We start from the raw sequence: 20292 nt of genomic DNA on the forward strand, positions 1-20292 counted from the left end.
CCCAAGTATCTACTAAACCAATCCATCCCTCAGTCTGATCTCCTCAGCTACTTGGGAACGCCAGCCCGGGACTTGCACCGGGTCAGTTTTTTCTGGAATCCCTCTGTGACGCCATTCTGATTCAGCTCTGTGCACATCACTAAATTAGCTACAATTTATCGCTCTCTTCTCCAGTACCCAAAACTATCTTGATGACTCTAAGCTGCTCCTCTATGATTTCCTCTTATTTGTAACTCTATTTATACTCCTTGAACAGCATTGGCACAGGGCCAGAAGAAGGAAGGGACAGAACTCCACGTGTCCAGTCTGCCCTGTTGAATTGGAGGCTGGCACACTGTTAGTTTAAACTGAAAGCTTTTAACTATGAAATATTTGAAACATGCAAGAACATAGATATCCATCATCTACATTTTAAAAACTTTAGCCATCTGCCAAATTTGCTGCGGCTCACAAAGAAAACATTACAAATATGTGTAGCACTAACATAACTTCCTATTCCATTATTCTCCTGGCTCCTCTAGAGAAACTTCCTCCCAGGGGATGCTATGCACCACTTCTATGCACACTATTAAACTTCTACAGAATGGAAATGGACCATGATAGTCCTCTGCATTTTTGTAAGATTTATATAGATGGTGTCATTTGGTACATATCCTTTTGCAACTTTCTTCTTTCGTATAAAGCTGTTATCAAGATGTCTCCACGTTGCTATAAGATACAGGTTCTTTGTAATAGCATCTGTATGTTTTTCTATTCTTTGTGTATGTCAGAATTTGTTGATTGATGTTAAGATTATTTCCAGTATTTTGCCACTGCAAACAGCGATAGCATGAATCTTCCTTTCACATATTCTTTGGGAACATATATGACAGTCTCTCTACAGGACTCTAGAACAGGAACTCCTGAAAGCTTAAGTTGGAACACCTTTACATCATTAGAAAATGTCAAACTCACCAGCTTGGTGGTTCAGGCATATAATACGAGCACTCTGGGAGGTTGAGACAGGAGAATAACTTGAGCTCAAGGATTAGAGACCAGCCTCAGCAAGAGTGAGACCTCGTCTCTACTAAAAATAGAAAAACTAGCTAGGTGTGGTAGTGGGTGCCTATATCACTCAGGAAGCTAAAGCAAGAGGATCGCTCAAGCCCAAGAGTTTGAAGTTGCTGTAAGCTGTGACATTACAGCACTCTAGCCAGGGCAACAGAGTGAGACGCTGTCTCAAAAATAAATAAATAAATAAAAATAAAAATAAAAACCAGATCTTTTAGTTCATAAAGTCACTGGGTATCTTTTGTAGATTTATTATGGAGTACATCATAATATTTTGTTATTGTTACCTAGGACCGCATATGGTAACCGAATTTTTTAATACACTCTTGCTACTGTACTACAAAGATACTGATTGTTGCTTCATATCCAGTAATCTTATTAGAATGAATATTTTAAATTCTTATTAGTTAATATTTTGATGATTGTCTAATTTTTCTGGTTAGACATTCATATTATTTTCAAAATAATAATTTTTTCTTTTTTTTTATCTTACGGGTTGACTAGCAGTTAATATGGCCTAAATTTAAGGTATGTTAAATTAAAAAGTAGACATATTCTGCTCTGTGAGCACAATTTATGAATGCAAAAGCACAAAGACATCAGAAGATCATGGAAAAATAATGATAGTTAATTTTTTGGAAGGAAAAAATTTCCCTTTTATAAATATTTGCTATAAAGAGGTTTCCCAAAAAATATAATTACTTTAGAAGCAATATGCAGGAAATTACATACATGCCATAAATACTGTAAGTAAAGAGAGATCAGTAAGAAAGTCATAAAAACATGCCAGAATATTTAAAAGAGGAATAAATCTTACCATATATGGGTATCTACTTGTGCAATGATAAAAAGGATTTGTCAGCTAGCAATCCAAATGACTACTTCAAACAAATGGCAAGGACTGTGCTATAGAGTACATTATTATATCTCTACCATATGCCTATAGTATGAAAAAGGGATCAATTATACTTTTGAAAGCATTTTTGAAATGAGATTAATTTTGGCTTGATTACAAAATTAAACAGAGATAGACCCTTCAATAAAATCACTAGGCAGGCCTACCTACTCTCTTCCCAAAACCAAAGTCAATATCTCTGTAATTAAAAACATATAGAAAATGACTTCAAAAAGTTTCCTGTGAGACGACATCTCACAAGCCTAGTGAATGAACAAGAAGAAAACAAACAAATACAGCAGCCTGACCCAACTGAAAAAGGTTGTGTAAGGTAAGGCAAAAATTGAGTGATACAGTGAATGGAAAATTATCAGAGAGACTAAGCGAATGAAAGACGTACAAAATAAACATAAAAATGAGACACTAGGATAAAAATGAAAAATATGAAATAGAAACTCAAAAAAAGAAAATATGAACAAATACAAGATTAATGTTCTTTAGGCGAGGACCCACTTTTCCATGTTCTCACCAATGATTTTAAAATTTTGCCAGTCTGATGATATGAAACCTAAGTACTCTTTGCAGGGAGAGACAGAGAAGGTATGGTTCACAGGGTAAAAGGGGGAAAAGTACCATTAACTGAAGAATTAAAAGTATGGGAAGGAGCTGATAAAAATCTGTCAAAGTAAACAGAAGCTTTATTTTAGAATTAAGTAAACAGCTATGCTGAATAGAGAAAGGGGTGAGGAAAAGAAATTATGACATCAAGGGCAGGTTCCCATTTCTAAGTGTTGTACTTGTAGGAACAAAAGGAGGCCTCTGTCCATTTAATTTAAAAAAGAAAAAATTCACAAAAATTAATTCACTTATTCACATTAGACCCAAGAAAAGTGGGTCTGTGGTATAGAGAACCGGGGGGGGGGGGGGAGGTTGGTTACTCCTTTTATTAAGTTTAAAAGAAAATAGTAACAAGGAGGAAGAAAAAATATTTAATATTTACTGAACACTTTCTACGTGCAGGGACTGTGGAAAGCACATTGTATTATAAGAAGAAAATGACCAGCAATGTATGCATAGCTCAGTAAGAACACACAGGACAAGTACCTATAATTGCTGGACTGTTAGGAAAGCTATGGCCTGGTAGCAGAAGTTCAGGGAAGAAAAGAGTGTGTGCTATAGTGGAGAGGAGGAAATCAAATCACACTGCACGGTGGGATAAATGCAGGACCACTGTTCTATCTTGGTACGAGCATGTGTACCAAGGACAGAAAGAGGACCTAATAAATGCTTTAGTTCAGTGATTACACCCCAACTCTTCAGAAAACAGAAAAGGAAACAGTTCACGGTCACTGAACCAAAAGGCTCTGATCATAATTCTTAAGGATTCATAGTTAAAAAAAAAAAAAAATCTTACTAATACAAGTATGCTAGACACAGTGACTCACACCTGTAGTTCTAGCCTTCTGGGAGGCCAAGGTGGGAGGATCACTTGAGCTCAGGAGTTCAGACCAGCCTAAGCAAGAGCAAGACCCCATCTCTACTAAAAAAAGAAAAAACAGCTAGGCATTATGGTGGATGCTGTAGTCCCAGCTACTTGGGAGGCTGAGGCAAGAGAATCACTTGAGGCCAGGAGTTTGAGATTGCTGTGAGAGGCTGACTCCATGACACTCAAGCCTGGGCAAAAGAGTTGAGACTCCTGTCTAAAAAAAAAAAAAAAAAGAAAAACAAACAAACAACAAAAAAAATGGAACCTTAGTTTATATCCAAACAACAACAAAAAATCCAAGATGCATAAACCAAAAGAAGACAGACAAAATTTTAAAGGAGCTATTTAACAAAATTCTAGTAAGAAAAATAAACACCAGGAAGTGACATTACAGGGTGTCAAGTTTAAAAGCATCAAACCTAGGTGATGAAATAAATAATTGTACTAAAAGATAACATTTTGTGTCAAGTAGCAACAAATGAAGTCAAGGCAAAAACTGAGACATAAAAAGAGAAATGAACTAAAATGCATCATGTTGCTACATTCATTGTGGGTCTACTCTATGCCAGGTATTGTTCTTAGCACACAGGCTACCGTGCAGTGTGATAGTGATAAAAGTCCCTGCCCGCCTTCCATGGAGGCGCAGCCTAGGGAGGGAGACTGACAACAAATAAATAGAAATAGAGTAATAAAGGCAGGAGAGAAAGCATGCCAGGAATCTCAGTTCTAAACAGTGCTCAGGGAAGACATAAACTCAACAGTGGACCAGTGGAGATAAGGCAGCCGGCAACCACAGAGTCACACAAAGACAGTAAAAGAAATGATGAGATTAATTACACTGACTTCTGCACCCTGAATATAGGCTCAATGTTCTAGTCAATTCATTGTCCATAGTATGAATATGAAAACTGAAAAAACATTAAGTACTTTCAAAAAATTAAAATTATTTTAAAGACTTTATTTACATTATGCAATCAAAGAGTAATTTGTATAAATGTCCAGTAAAAACAAAACAAAATAACAACTAGATGTTACACCAAACTGAAACACAAGAAGAGATTACTGAGCATTCTGGAACACTAAAAAGCAGTTTCTAAACTACATGGAGGTAAACTTATAGCTTTTAATGCAAATGATAAACTAAATATTCAACTCAAAACTACAGAAAAGTAGAGGAAGAGGTAAATAAAAATAAGCAAAACTTAGTAAGCTGTAACAAAAAAGATAAAGTGCGTAAATAATAGAATTCTTTGAGTAAAAAAAATAAAAAATTTCTATTTCTAGAACTCACATTAAAAGAAATAAGAGAAAAGCCCAAATTGGAAATTTAAAAATATAGAGACTAGTAAATAATTTTTAAAATATGAAAATGAATAAGTAAGCAAGGACATAGATAATTTCCTATTAAAAACACAATCACATAAGTAAAATAACAGAAAAGACCAAGGAAACTGAAGAAACAATATATTAAAATATTCCCAAATATAGAAGATAGAGAAATTGCTGGCAATTCTTTGCAACGTAAAGAAATTTTAATTTGTCGGCTAAATTAAGAAGCAATATATTATATGTGTTCATACAAATATGAAAAAATACACAGAACAAACTAGCAGGTTACCCAAACAATGCTAAGTTAAATCAGGTTCCAGTCTCAACATTCAAGATATCATGGAACACTTTTCTATTTGTTGAGAATTTACTATGTTCCTACCACTGTAATAACAACTTTGCCTGTATTAATAATGTATATAAATAAAATTTTAGGCAATATTATTAAATCTGCTGATCATATATGTAAATGCAACAACAAAAAAATCATTTGATAGACAAAATATTTAATAAAAAAACTACATGAAGTTTGATAAAATGGATTCTATTTTTGATAAACATTTATTTTAAACATCAAAAAATGATTATTATTGAAGATTAGAAAATTCACTGTCTTGAAATAATGGAAGTATTAGGAAAAAATGCACAAAATTACCATTTTTCTGATGTTATAGACATGATTGCAATTACAATGACCATATTACCATATTATCCCCAGAGTCTAATATATTATCAGAAACGTAGATTCAGACAATTGAGTAGTATATATACTATGAATGAAAGAGTTTATATAAATGTCCAGAAAAACATTAATATAGTTCTTTTAAGTGACAACTATGGCTATGAGAATGTATCATTTTACAATATATTTTGTTACTCAAAAACATAACAAATTGAACAAGAACAGGAAAATGCCATTATAAGATAAAATATATGACTAGAAAATGTTTCACCCAACTACTATAAAACAAAACAATCAAAATAATTCTTTACTTGTTTTATTAACAAAAAATTTTTTAATCAACAAAATCAAAACTGGAGGCCAGGGGCAGTAGCTCACTCTTGTAATCCTAGCACTCTGGGAGGACAAGGTGCGTAGATTGCTTGGGCTCAGGAGTTCAAGGCCAGCCTGAGCAAGAGCAAGAGCCCATCTCTACTAAAAATAGACTGGGAATTGTGGCTGGTGCCTGTAGCCCCAGTTACTAGAGAGGCTGAAGCAAGAGGACTGCTTGAGCCTAAGTGTTTGAGGTTGCAGTGAGCTAAAATAAAATAAATCGATACTGGAGAAATTGACAGAAAATTTTGTATTTTCATATCTTGCTGGCAGGCACTGTGAATTAGTATAATGCTACTGGATTTCAATTAGCTTCAAAGGCCATTAAAATGTGAAGATTCTAAGGAAAATAATCCAGAACATTAAAAATTAATCTACATAAATATAGGTATAACTACAGCATTATTAATAGCAGCACAAAATAGAACTAAATGTATAAATGTAAGATGGTTAAGTATATTGTAACACCAAAGCAATTTTAAAAGTGATATACTGGCCAGGTGCAGTAGTTCATACCTATAATCCTAGCAGTTTAAGAGGCCAAGGCAGGAGGATTGCTTGAGGCCAGGGATTCAAGACCAGCCTAAGCAAAAGCAAGCAAGACCCCATCTTTATAAAAAATAGGAATATTAGCCAGGTGTGGTGGCAGGTGCCAACAGTCCCAGCTACATAGAAGGTTGAGGCAGGAGGATGGCTTGAGCCCAGGAGCTTGAGGTCGCAGTGAGCCACAATGATGCCATTGCACTCAAACCTGAGGAACACAGGGAGACCTTCTCTCAAAAAAAGTGATACACTATGTGGGGAAAATTTTGTGATATATAATGTTAAGCTTAAAAAGTAGAAAATGAGGTTCAGTGCTTTAGCTCAGAGGCTAGGGTGCCAGCCACATACACCGAAGCTGGTGGGTTCGAATCCAGCCCGGGTCTGCCAAACAACAATGACAACTATAAATAGCCGGGCATTGTGGTGGGCGGCTGTAGTCCCAGCTACTTGGGAGGCTGAAGCAAGAGAATTAGTTAAGCCCAAGAGTTTGAGGTTGATGTGAGCTGTGATGCCATGGCACTCTACCCAGGGTGACATAGTGAGACTCTGTCTCAAAAAAAAAAGGTGGAATATGAATTCACATATATTATGATCACTGCTCACATATAAATCATCTTAGAGGCATTTTAATCACAAGTAAAACAAATTTAATTTTCCAAATAGCTGCTAAAAAGAATTCCATTTCAGAAGTACAAATTTATCAAATAGATTTCAAATTTTAATTTCAGAGTACTATGTTCAAAATCACATTAAGGAAGAGTCTAAAACACAGTATTTGTTATCCTAATATCTAAATCATCCCCCCAAAAAAGGATATCTCAGGAATTTGGAGAGATTTTTTAAATTTACTCCAGGAGATAAAGATTCAAGGGAATTCAAACTGCACAGACTGCCAGATACATCTCCTATGTACTGTATTCGTTACAGCAGGTGTGCAGACACTGCTCATCACCCATCCCACATCCCACCTCACAATTTTTCCCTAACAACAGATTCTCAGTTTGTTCAGGTAGGCATGGAACATACCTCAGGGGTCAAAACACTCTCTAAGTCAGCTGTGGACTCTTCCACCCCTTGGCCAGTGACTGGTGTAGCACTAACTGCCTCTTCTGTTCTCATCAATGAAAAGTGTGCAGACGCGCTTCTTGGCTCTTAGGCTAAGATCAAATGAAAAGTAAGCGGTAGTCTACAGCATGCACTTCTGAGCAAACTATAGCTTTTTTTATACAAAAGAACAGTTTCAGCCCATCTTTACCCACCAGTGCCTTACTCCCATCTCTTCTTCCTGGAATACAGCATGCCTGGAAGAACAATGGGCACTGTACAGTCACCCATTGCCAGCGTGAGGGCAGATATCAGTGGCAGTAAGAGAATGAGAGCCAGGGTCCCTGTGGCATCACTGAGCATGTGTACCAGCCCTACAGTGTTGATTTCTGAAGCTGCTTTTTATATGAGAAAATAAGTTTCCATTTGCTTAAGTCACTAGAATAGTCGTCTAATGCTTACCGTTGACCACATTCCTAACAGATACAACACATAAATTTAGATAGGTAGTAGGCCACTACAGAAGTTTTGGGGCAGACTATGTTATTAATTTCCATTATTTCACCTCCAAGAAACCCAACGTCCTTTCTGATTCCGCCATGCAGGCTTCAACTTGCGCAGCCTATCAAGGTTGTTGGGAGGGCTTCATTTGTTTCTGTCTGCACAGATTTTGCTTCTTGAGTTTTGTGTATCTCAAAACTTTCGTAATGGCTCAGTGCCCGTAGCACAGTTGTTATGGTGTGCTGGCCACCTGCACCCAGGCTGGTGGGTTCAAACCCGGCCCAGGCCTGCTAAACAACAATGACAACTGCAACAAAAAATAGCCAGGCATTGTGGTGGATGCCTGTAGTCCCAGCTACTTGGGAGGCCGAGGTTGCTGTGAGCTGTGACATCACAACACTTTACCGAGAGTGACGTAGAAAGACTCTGTCTCAAAAAAAAAAAAAAAAAAAAAACTTTTGTAATGATCTGTGTACATGTGACTTTTTTTTTTTTTTTCACCTTTATTTTTTTTTTATTGTTAAATCATAGCTATGTACATTAGTGCAATCAAGGGGTACAATGTGCTGGTTTCATATGCAATCTGAAATATTCTCATCAAACAGTTCAACGTAGCCTTCATGGCATTTTCTTAGTTATTGTGTGTAGACATTTGTATTCTGCATTTAGTAAGTTTCGCCTGTACCCATTCTAAGATGCACCGTAGGTGTGGCCCCACCCATTACCCTCCGTCCACCATAACCTCCCTGCTCCCTTCCCCTTCCTTGGCCCTTTCCCCATAGTCTTGTGCTATAGTTGGGTTATAGCCTTCATGTGAAAGCTATAATTTAGCTTCATAGTAGGGCTGAGTATATTGGATACTTTTTCTTCCATTCCTGAGATACTTTGCTAAGAATATGTTCCAGCTCCATCCATGTAAACATGAAAGAGGTAAAGTCTCCATCTTTCTTTAAGGCTGCATAATATTCCATGGTATACAGTACATGTGACTTTTACTAATACTTTCAATTGAATATTTACCAAAAGTAGACAATATTTTGACTAAAGATGAAGCTTAGGTATTTGAAAGTAAACTGAACAAATGAATAAATAAATGATAGATTACAATATGATTTTTAAGATATACCTCTAAAATTAGTTCTTACAGTAATCAGAAACTACCAAAAAACATGTAAATGTCTTACACATGAAGCAAAATTAGGTATGTTAATGAAATGAAGTCTCACTCTCTTAGACTATATTTCAATGATTATCCAAGGAAAAGTACTCCATATCAAATTTAGCTCAATAAACTATTGTAACCATGTTTTTTGTAACACTATTTTAAAGTTGTATGTTCTTTAATTATGGTCTAAAATAGTTTGGTCACCAAAAATGAAATGATACTTTAAAACAAGCAGCTATTACTAAATGTGCTAAAAATACTTATTTTGTAACTAATTTTTTTTTAAGTTTTCTTAGTATGTTATAAATTTTATGCAGGTTAAGTACAAATATACACATCAAGATCCACCCCCCCAAAAAAAATTAGTTCAATAAAGTAAATCTTCATACAAAAAGAATAAGTTTACATAATTCTACTTTAAATGGACATAGGCTTTTCTCAACAGTTAGAAAACATGCTTTTGGAAATTTATAAATTATATTTTACATTTGGTAGGAAAAATGCAGAAAACTTTTCCTTCTGTTTGTAACACAGAATTGGGTTCAAAATATTCTAATGACAAATCAGAACTAAGTCTAAATCTCCTGCTTTAAAAGAAAATTGTTCTCTTAATCAACACTTAATTATTATACAAATAAAAGGGTCCCAGTATTTTACACGAACATCTCCATGAGCTCTAATAAAACCGTGAAGCTTTGATAATATTTTAACATAATCTTAGAAATTTTCCTAGAAATGTCCAATGCCACTGGAGAAAAAAAAAATCTGTGTAAGGACTGCATTTAATAAGGAAAGCTGGAAAACACAAATTGTCTTTCTCTATAAAAAATGAAACTGCAATTAAGATTGAGCAGAAAATGAAAATGTTGATGTCTGTTGCCAGTAGCATGCATCCAGAAGGCTTTAGAAAACTACAAACTGAGGAGACTTAGATCATCTTGATTCACAGACAAAACCTTCACAGCAAACCACCTGTGTGTGCACAGCAGCCATGACTTCTGCCCACCGCCCACACCACTGCTGATGAAAGTTCATTAAATGGAAGCACAGGAGCACTTCACAGAGGCTCCTGGCAACCTCCCGTAATAGAAAACTGCCCTGAAACACGTTGAAGTTCTCCACATGACCAGTTTCCTACTGTCTCCTTCCCACAAACCTATTACTCTTAATGAATCCAGAAAATAAACGGAAAAGGTAAAAACCAGGTTCATCTTTAGAAGAGTATTGCTCTTTATGTATCAATAGTCATAAGATCACTGAGTGTCTCATTCAATGTGTGGTACCTCCTGGGTACTCAAGTAAAAGTATTCCTTTGCCCACTGTTTTTCAGTCTATGCCCTAATACTCATTTAACAGATATCTGTTGTTTAACAAATATCTAAGGCATCGTTCTAAGAGAAGATACTGCCCAAAATGTTTTTATTTACTGGGAGAGACAGATAATAAACAAATAAAGATAGGATGGTAAGAGCAACATAAAATACTTAGGCTTTGGAGGGTGGAGAGCAAGATGGCGGCCGAGTAACAGCTTCCTTGCATCTGGGCACCGTGACTCTGAGGAGATAAGACTCCAGGCATCTCTGGCTGGTGGGATCTGCCTATAATCATCCCTTTGAGGATACAGGGAATCAGCGAGAGACTTCTGGACTCCAAGAAGAGGACAAAAACAGTGGAAAACTGGCAAGTAATCGTGTGTGTTCAACGGGTCTAATCCCGCCTACAGCTGTAAGTGCAGTAGCAGCGAGACTGCAAACTGGAAAGGCCTTACCTGTGAACCATTTTGCTGCTTTTGGACTTGGCACTCACTTGAACTGCCTTGGGGAGAGCTTGAGTGGGAGTGCGGAGAACTTTGGGCGTTGTCTGGGACCCCAGACTCAGCCGCTGAGCCGGACAGATGCAGCTAATAGTGTTTGGCTGAGGGCTGCAGAGAGCCATTGTGAGAGAACTGCCCGAACAAGCTCCGCCTAGGGGTTGCAGAGCAAGGATAGGGTGGGACCTAGTAACCTAGTGGCTGAGTAGCCTAAAGGCGGGGTCTGAGCTGCCTTACAGCCCTAACCCTCAGGGGCAGAGTGAGACCGGTTTTGGCACAATGGGTAAGTGGATATCCATTTCAGCAGTGATTCCAGTGACAAATGCATTCCTGGGAAAGCTTCTGCTTAGCAAGATTAGAAGCTTCAAGTGCCTTTTAAGAGGGCTGAAGAGAAACACAGGGTGTCTACCCTGTGGGGTTTGAGAAATCAGTGGAGGCCTCCAGTCATATCAGCATTGTAATTAACATCTCAATACAGAGAAGACCACCTGTTGCCCAGACAATATTCAACAAGATATATATACTGCTTGGTTTTTGGTAGTTTTTTATTTTGTTTTGTTTTTGTTTGTTTGTTTATTTTGATGTTGCTGTTGTTGCTTTGTTTTTTAATGTCAACCTTTTCCATACTGATTTTTTCTTTTCATTCTCCAGTTTTCTAGTATAAATACAGTTTCCCATTGCTGCCTTTTCCAATAACTAGAACATCATTTTTGCTAGTGTTTCTACCCCTATTATTTGGTTTTTCACCCAATTTTATCCCGTAAAGTTTTCTGTTTGCTTTTTTGGTTTGATTTATACCATTTTTGTCTCTCCTCTCCACTTGGTGGAGGTGGGGTACTGTGTCTGATCAGGTTAGCAAAGAGTTGCTGACCTCAAGGGAACCACCCAATTGGGCACCCCCAGAGGTTGGGAATTTTTAAGGTTGTGTCAAAGTACCCTACTGTACACCTATATAGCTCTGTCTCCCTCTTTCTGTGCCTCTCTTCTTTTGTCAATATTCCTTTTACCCACGCCCTCTCCTTTCTCTATTTTCTTTTCGTACTTTCCCTCTTCCTTTCATCCCTTCTTGCTTTTCAACCTTCTCATCATTCTGGTCCTATACGAAAAGGACTCATCGAAACCTTAGTCCACAAGCACAGGAACTTAAAGAGCAAGAGGAAGTGAAAGGAAAATTAGGGCTGGGAAACAGATAAAAGAAATCACTCATGAGGAAGGATCAGCAGAAAACTCCAGGCAACATGAAGAACCAATCCAGAACAACCCCTCCGAGGGACCTTTATTGGCAGAGGATTCCACGAATAAAGAAATGTTAGGAATGACAGAAACGGAATTTAGAATACACATCATGAAAACAATGAAGGAAATGATGGAAACAATGAAGGAAACTGCTAATAAAGTGGAAAATAACCAAAAGGAAATCCAAAAACAGACTCAAATAAGAGATGAACGATATGAAGAATATAGAAAGGATATAGCAGAGCTGAAGGAACTGAAACAGTCAATTAAGGAACTTAAACATGCAATAGAAAGTGTCAGCAACAGGTTAGACCACGCAGAAGAAGGATTTCAGAGGTAGAAGACAAAGTTCTTGAGATAACTCAGATAGTAAAAGAGGCAGAAAAGAAGAGAGAGAAAGCAGAACGTTCACTGTCAGAATTATGGGACCTTATGAAGCGTTCCAACATATGAGTTATAGGAATCCCAGAAGGGGAAGAAGAATGCCCCAGAGGAATGGAAGCCATACTAGAGAATATTATAAAAGAAAATTTCCCAAATATCACCAAGGATTCTGACACACTGCTTTCGAGGGCTATCGGACCCCAGGTCACCTCAACTCTAACCGAGCTTCTCCAAGACACATTGTGATGAACCTGTCCAAAGTCAAGACAAAAGAAAAGATTCTGCAAGCTGCCAGGAGTAAGCGCCAATTGACCTAGAGGGGCAAATCTATCAGAGTGACTGCAGACTTCTCTAATGAAACTTTCCAAACAAGAAGACAAGGGTCATCTACCTTTAATCTATTTAAAGAGAACAATTTCCAGCCCAGAATTTTGTACCCTGCTAAGCTAAGCTTTAAAATTCACGGAGAAATCAAATTACTTACGGATATACAAACATTGAGGAATTTCACCACAACAAGACCAGCTGTACAGGAAATACTTCAACCTGATCCACTGACCATCATTTACGGATATACAAACATTGAATACTTTCACCACAACAAGACCTGCTCTACAGGAAATACTTCAACCTGATCCACTGACCAATGGATCAGCAGCAAAGTAAAAACTCAGAAATTAAAGGACAGAACCTAACCTCCACACTGATGCAAAAGATAAAACTAAGCAATGGATTCTCACAAAATAAGATGAAAAGAACACTACCACACTTATCAATTATCTCAATAAATGTTTTTTTTTAAATGGTCTTTTTATTTTTTATTTTTATTTCTTTTTGTAGAGACAGAGTCTCACTTTACCGCCCATGGTAGAGTGCCACGATGTCACAGGACTCACAGCAACCTCCAGCTCTTGGGCTTCCACGATTCTCCTGCCTCAGCCTCCCGAGCAGCTGGGAATACAGGCGCCCGCCATAATGCCCGGCTATTTTTTGGTTGCAGTTCAGCCGGGGCTCTGTTTGAACCCACCACCTGCGGAATATAGGGCCGGCGCCCTACTCACTGAGCCACAGGCGCCACCCAATCTCAATAAATGTTAATGGCTTGAATTCCCCACTGAAGAGACATACATTGGCTGACTAGATTAAAAACCACAAGCCGTCCATTTGTTGTCTGCAAGAAACACACCTGGCTTCAAAAGACAAATTAAAACTCCGAGTCAAGGGTTGGAAGACAATTTTTCAGGCAAATGGGATTCAGAAGAAAAGAGGAGTTGCAATCTTATTTTCAGATACATGTGGATTTAAAGCAACTAAAGTCAAAAAAGACAAAGATGGTCACTTTATACTGGTCAAGGGAAAAATACAACAAGAAAACATTTCAATTCTAAATATTTATGCACCCAATTTAAATGCTCCCAGATTCTTGAAACAGACCTTACTCAGTCTGAGCAATATGATATCCGATAATACATAATAACAGGGGACTTTAACACTCTTCTTACAGAGCTGGACAGATCCTCTAAACAGAAATTAAACAAAGATATAACAGATTTAAATGAGACCCTAGAACAACTGTGCTTGATAGACGCATACAGAACATTCCATCTCAAAGATAAAGAATATACATTCTTCTCATCACCCCATGGAACATTCTCCAAAACTGATCATATCCTGGGACACAAAACAAATATCAACAGAATCAAAAGAATTGAAATTTTACCTTGTATATTCTCAGACCATAAGGCATTAAGGGTGGAACTCAACTCTAACAAAAACACTCGACCCCACCCAAAGGCATGGAAATTAAACAATCTTCTGTTGAATAACAGATGGGTGCAGGAAGAAATAAAACAGGAAATCATTAACTTCCTTGAGCATAACAACAATGAAGACACAAGCTACCAAAACCTGTGGGATACTGCAAAAGCAGATTTGAGAGGAAAATTTATCGCTTTAGATGCCTACATTCAAAAAACAAAAAGAGAGCGCATCAACAAACTCACAAGCCATTTATGGAGTTGGAAAAAGAAGAACAATCTAAGCCTAATGTCAGTAGAAGAAAAGAAATCTCCAAAATCAAATCAAGAGATCAATGAAATTGAAAACAAAAGAATCATTCAGAAAATTAATGAAACAAGGAGTTGGTTTTTTGAAAAAATTAATAAAATAGATTAAACCATTGGCCAGACTAATAAGAAACAGAGAAGTAAAATCTCTAGTAACCTCAATCAGAAGTGATGAAGGGGAAATAACAACTGATCCAACAGAGATACAAGAGATCATCTCTGAAAACTACCAGAAACTCTATGCCCAGAAATTTGACAATGTGAAGGAAATGGTCTCCCTAGACAAACCCAGGAAGAAATAGAGCTCCTGAACAGACCAATCTCAAGCACTGAGATTAAAGAAACAATAAAAAAGCTTCCAACCAAAAAATGCCCTGGTCCAGATGGCTTCACACCAGAATTCTATCAAACCTTCAAGGAAGAGCTTATTCCTGTATTGCAGAAATTATTCCAAAAAAATCGAGGAAGAAGGAATTTTCCCCAACACATTCTATGAAGCAAACATCACCCTGATCCCAAAACCAGGAAGAGACCCAAACAAAAAGGAAAATTTCAGACCAATCTCACTCATGAATATAGATGCAAAAATTCTCAACAAAATTCTAGCCAACAGATTACAGCTTATCATCTAAAAAGTCATACATCATGATCAAGTAGGTTTCATCCCACGGATGCCAGGCAGGTTTAACATACGCAAGTCCATAAACATTATCCACCATATTAACAGAGGCAAAAATAAAGATCATATGATCCTCTCAATAGATGCAGAAAAAGCATTTGATAAAATCCAGCATCCTTTTCTAATTAGAACTCTGAAGAGTATAGGCATAGGTGGCACATTTCTAAAACTGATTGAAGCTATCTATGACAAACCCACAGCTAATATTTTACTAAATGGAGTAAAACTGAAAGCTTTTCCTCTTAGAACTGGAACCAGACAAGGTTGTCCTCTGTCACCTTTACTATTCAACATAGTGCTGGAAGTGCTAGCCAATACAATTAGGCAAGACAAGAAAATAAAGGGAATACAAATGGGAGCAGAGGAGGTCAAACTCTCCCTCTTTGCTGACGACATGATCTTATACTTAGAGAATCCCAAAGACTCAACCGCAAGACTCCTAGAAGTCATCAAAAAATACAGTAATGTTTCAGGATATAAAATCAATGTCCACAAGTCATAGCCTTTGTATACGCCAATAACAGTCAAGACGAGAAGCTAAGTAAGGACACGACTCCCTTCACCATAGTTTCAAAGAAAATGAAATACCTAGGAATATACCTAACAAAGGAGGTGAAGGACTTCTATAAAGAAAATTATGAAATCCTCAGAAAGGAAATAGCAGAGGATTTTAACAAATGGAAGAACACACCATGCTCATGGATCGGCAGAATCAACATTGTTAAAATGTCTATACTTCCCAAAGCAATCTACCTATTCAATGCCATTCCTATCAAAATACCAACATCGTACTTTCAAGATTTGGAAAAAATGATTCTGCGTTTTGTATAGAACCAGAAAAAAACCCCGTATTGCTAAGGCAGTTCTTAGTATAAAAATAAAGCTGGGGGCATCAGCATACCAGATTTTTGTCTGTACTACAAAGCCATAGTGGTCAAGACAACATGGTACTGGCACAAAAATAGAGACACAGACACTTGGAATCAAATAGAAAACCAAGAAATGAAACTAGCATCTTACAACCACCTAATCTTCGATAAACCAAACAAGAACATACCTTGGGGGAAAGACTCCCTATTCAATAAATGGTGTTGGGAGAACTGGATATCCACATGTAAAAGACTGAAACTGGATCCACACCTTTCCCCACTCACACAATTTGATTCAAGATGGATAAAGGACTTAAATTTAAGGCATGAAACAATAAAAATCCTCCAAGAAAGCATAGGAAAAACACTGGAAGATATTGGCCTGGGGAAAGACTTCATGAAGAAGACTGCCATGGCAATTGCAACAACAACAAAAATAAACAAATAGGACTTCATTAAACTGAAAAGCTTCTGTACAGCTAAGGAGACAATAACCAAAGCAAAGAGACAACCTACACAATGGGAAAGGATATTTGCATATTTTCAATCAGACAAAAGCTTGATAACTAGGATCGATAGAGAACTCAAATTAATCCACATGAAAAAAGCCAACAATCCCATATATCAATGGGCAAGAGACAGGAATAGAACCTTCTCTAAAGAAGACAGACGAATGGCTAACAAATATTTGAAAAAAATGTTCATCATCCCTATACATTAGAGAAATGCAAATCAAAACAACCCTGAGATACCATCTAACCCCAGTGAGAATGGCCCACATCACAAAATCTCAAAACTGCAGATGCTGGCGTGGATGTGGAGAGAAGGGAACACTTTTACACTGCTGGTGGGACTGCAAACTAGTACAACCTTTCTGGAAGGAAGTATGGAGAAACCTCAAAGCACTCAAGCTAGACCTCCCATTTGATCCTGCAATCCCATTACTGGGCATCTACCCAGAAGGAAAAAAATCCTTTTATCATAAGGATGCTTGTACTAGACTGTTTATTGCAGCTCAATTTACAATCGCCAAAATGTGGAAACAGCCTAAATGCCCACCAACCCAGGAATGGATTAACAAGCTGTGGTATATGTACACCATGGAATACTATTCAGCTATTAAAAAAAATGGAGACTTTACATCCTTCGTATTAACCTGGATGGAAGTGGAAGACATTATTCTTCGTAAAGCATCACAAGAATGGAGAAGCATGAATCCTATGTACTCAATTTTGATATGAGGACAATTAATGACAATTAAGGTCATGGTGGGGGGGGAGGAAAAGGAGAGAGAGGGGTGGGGCCTTGCTGTGTGCCACACCCTCTGGGGGCAAGACATGATTGCAAGAGGGACTCTACCTAACAAATGTAATCAGTATAACCTGGCTTATTGTGCCCTCAATGAATCCCCAACAATAAAAAAAAAAAAAAAAAGGAAAAAAATATTTAGGCTTTGAATTTAATAAAATATTTTTTTGCCTATACCACCTGGAATGCTACCAGGAATATTAGTTTACAAATCATAAGACAACTGATTTATGTATCACAAATCAACACTTTTAGTAATTACAATGTAGGTTGGCAGTATTCTTTTTCCAGAAAATTGAAATCGTTTTCCTTTCACAATTGATTTATACATTTCTAAAAAGCTGAACTTGTACAAATTAGAAAATTAGCGGTTATCATCATAAACTATGCCAGAATTAATATTTTATGTTCTATTTGGCAGTCAACTTGAGCCTAATGCTACTACACAGGCCTATCCCAAAAAGTGAGTTTGGTTCCTTTATGTTATACATCAAGAGTCAACTCTCACTACTGAACCTCTTTAAACAAAGTATAAACTATTATAGGAGTCAGCCTAACTGGTTTAATTTTATTTTACTTTGTGTGTTTTTTAACTTTTATATTCAATGAAGTAGTTTTACAAGGATCCAAGTTTATTAGAACCTTAGATACATGCAATTAACCAGGAATTTAAGTATCAAGTGCCACAGCAAAGCTGGATGTTAACAATTATGTGCGAGTGGCCACTATGTGCAGAGAACTACAAAAATCCTTGTTCACAAACAGTAGGAATCCTTTTTTTTTTTTTTACAAAATTAGTTAAGTGGTAAGGGATTAATAAAATGTCAAGAAAAACTGAAATACTGAATGGAGAAAGATTTTCTATGTGTAAAACTAATGAAAGAGATCACAAAAGAAAATGTTAACCAATTTGTTTACATGAAACTTTAAAATATCTGTATATTAAGAGGCAAACTACAACTAGTTTAAAAAAAACTACAACAAATACAACACAGGTTGATTACACTGAATATATGCCAAGAGTTGTTATAAAGCAAGATAAAGCACTAAGAATCCAAAAGAAAAATGAGAAAGGAAGTATTTGTGGGCAATTTTGCAAAAGAAAAAAATAATTAGCTGAATATTTGAAAAGAAGCTTCTATCTGATAAACACAACACATGGAAGCACACCCAGTGCTATGGTGCTGACCGTGGTGTGCTGTGCAGATACTGGAGCTTTTACTGACTGAAGGTTTGTGGTGACTTTACACCAAGCAATTCTGTCAGTGCCATGTTTCTAACAGCAAGTGCTCACAGCGTTGCTGTGGCACATTTTGGTAATATTCCCAGTATTTCAAACTTTTTCATTACTGTTATATTTGTTATTGTAGTCCGTGACTAGTGATCTTTGGTGTTACCATTGTAATGGTTAGGAACAACATCAATCACATTCATGTAAGACACAAAATTAATTGATCAACGTTGTGTGTGTTCTGACTGCTCCACTGACTACCTGTCTCTCCCCCACCCCTTTCTTTGGGCCTATTCACTGGGACTCGGTAACATTGAATTAGGTCAGTTAACACCCCTACAATTGAAATTGAAAATGTAAGGAAGAGTCTCACATCTCTCACTTTAAATCAAAGGTAGAAATGATGAAGCTTAGAGAGGAAGTGCCAACAGGCCCTAAGCTAAGCCTCTTGGATGTCAGTCAGCCAGGTCTGAATGCAAAGGAAAACTTTTTGATTGTAAATTAAAATAACTACTCCAGGAAACAGAGAGATGGCAAGAATACTGAACGATCTCATTGTCCAGATGGAGAAAGTTTTAGTGGTCTGGATAAAAGAAAATCTGCCACAGCATTCCCTTAAGCCAAAGCCTAATACAGAGGGAGCCCCTAAGTCTCTTCCGCCCCATGAATGAGAGAAGTGAGCAAGTCGCAGAAGAAAAGTCTGAAGCCACAAGTTTTGTTCATAAAGCTCAAGGAAAAAAGCCGTCTCTGTAACATCACAGTGGAAGGTGGAGCCGCAGGTGCTGATGGAGAAGCTGCAGCAAGTTATCCAGAAGAAACCGCCAAGAGCAGTGATGAAGATGGCCACACGGAAACCACATTTCAGGGGAGACATAACAGCCTTCCTCTGGAAGATGGTGCCGTCCAGGACTTTCACAGCTAGAGCGGAGAAGTCAAAGCCTGGTTTCAAAGCTCAGAGGACAGGCCGACTCTCTTGTTATGGGCTAATGCAGCTGGTGGCTTTAAGATAAAGCCAGTATTCGCTTACCACTGCAAGAATCCCAGGGCCCTCAGCAATCACGCTAATCTACTCTACCTGTGCTATAGAAACAGAACAACAAAGTCCAGATCTGTTTACAGCAGGGATTACTTTAAGCAGATAAGGGGAACAAGAAGGAAATATTCAAAACTCACCAAAAACAACCTTAAAAGAATAAAATCAGAGGATGTTGTAATTTGTGAACTGTTATCTTTTTCTTATCAATATAAAAATGAACAAAGAACAGTCCTCACTGGCTCTTTATAAAGAAGGTCACCCATGGACAGTTTTACTGAAGAATGCCCACACGTGAGGTTTCATAGTGGGGGAGGACTGACGGGAAGCTAAAGACTTAAAGCAACCAAAAAAGACCATCTTTTCTCACCAGCCCACATCAGAAAAGCAGATACATTTTTAAACTTTCTTTTTCTTTATCTTTCTATTTTTTAAGTCTTTGGTGTTTGAATTACACAGTTTTCTTTAAGGTCGGCCACTTTTAAATTCAATATCAGGCCTTCATGCATGCCAAGAAAATAGTACCTTTTAAAAAGAATCGAGGCATCTAAACTTCCTGAAATGAATGTTCAAAGGTTTGAAGACAAGTTTGGATTGGTAATTAATATT

General features: G+C 37.3%; 1 protein-coding gene across 15 annotated transcripts in view; it reads right to left on the reverse strand.

Annotated features, from left to right (window-relative positions):
* SIPA1L1 (signal induced proliferation associated 1 like 1) overlaps positions 1–20292 on the reverse strand; it is a 434009-nt gene that overhangs the window by 205667 nt on the left and 208050 nt on the right. For 3 of the 15 annotated variants that reach the window (XM_053601215.1, XM_053601213.1, XM_053601206.1), the window contains one exon: positions 7384–7514. The exons of the other annotated variants lie outside the window; for them this stretch is intronic. The gene's annotated coding sequence lies outside the window, so the exon portion shown is untranslated. The remainder of the gene's footprint in view (positions 1–7383; positions 7515–20292) is intronic. 15 annotated transcript variants of the gene reach the window in all.

Source organism: Nycticebus coucang, chromosome 9 (assembly GCF_027406575.1).
Source record: "Nycticebus coucang isolate mNycCou1 chromosome 9, mNycCou1.pri, whole genome shotgun sequence".
Classification (NCBI taxonomy): Eukaryota; Metazoa; Chordata; class Mammalia; order Primates; family Lorisidae; genus Nycticebus; species Nycticebus coucang.